Genomic DNA, 558 nt, shown 5'->3' with positions numbered 1-558 from the left:
ATCTCAACAGTTAATAGTATGTTTGAGGGTTTTTTTTTTTGAAGAAGAAGAAGAAGAATGGAGTCCGCAAGCCATTCTTTTAAACTCAATCCTAAAATAAAAGACTATCACTTGAGGCGATGACAGTAGCAATGAGATCATGGGGGGCGTGGGGGGGGGAAGGGGAAGCACAAAAAAAAAACCAAAAAGAGCAAAAGTCCCATGCCCAAGTAGCCATACCCATGTCAGAAGAATAAACAATTGAACTATTCCCTAAAGCGACAGACTACAGTCCTGCATAAGCTACAGCTCTCCCATTTGAAATTAATAATTCTGAATTCCTCTACTATCTCCTTAGGGCCTAAACAGCGCTGAACTGCTGAAGTTCTTGGATAAAGACACGCAGAGGGCTCAAACTTTTGTTTGCCCTGTATCATGTAGCGCTGGTCTCTCTGAAAAAGCCTTTGAAGTTTTTAATGTTTTTTCCCCCGTGAATTTAATGACATTTGAATTTATCCTGGTAAAGATGTACAGCCCGTAAGTGAACGGCATGCCACGTCTTAGTGTGGAATTCTAKTT

Source organism: Rhea americana, unplaced genomic scaffold (assembly GCF_003343005.1).
Source record: "Rhea americana isolate MKP2758 unplaced genomic scaffold, rheAme1 scaffold_57, whole genome shotgun sequence".
Lineage (NCBI taxonomy): Eukaryota > Metazoa > Chordata > Aves > Rheiformes > Rheidae > Rhea > Rhea americana.
This window is presented reverse-complemented; position numbering follows the sequence as displayed.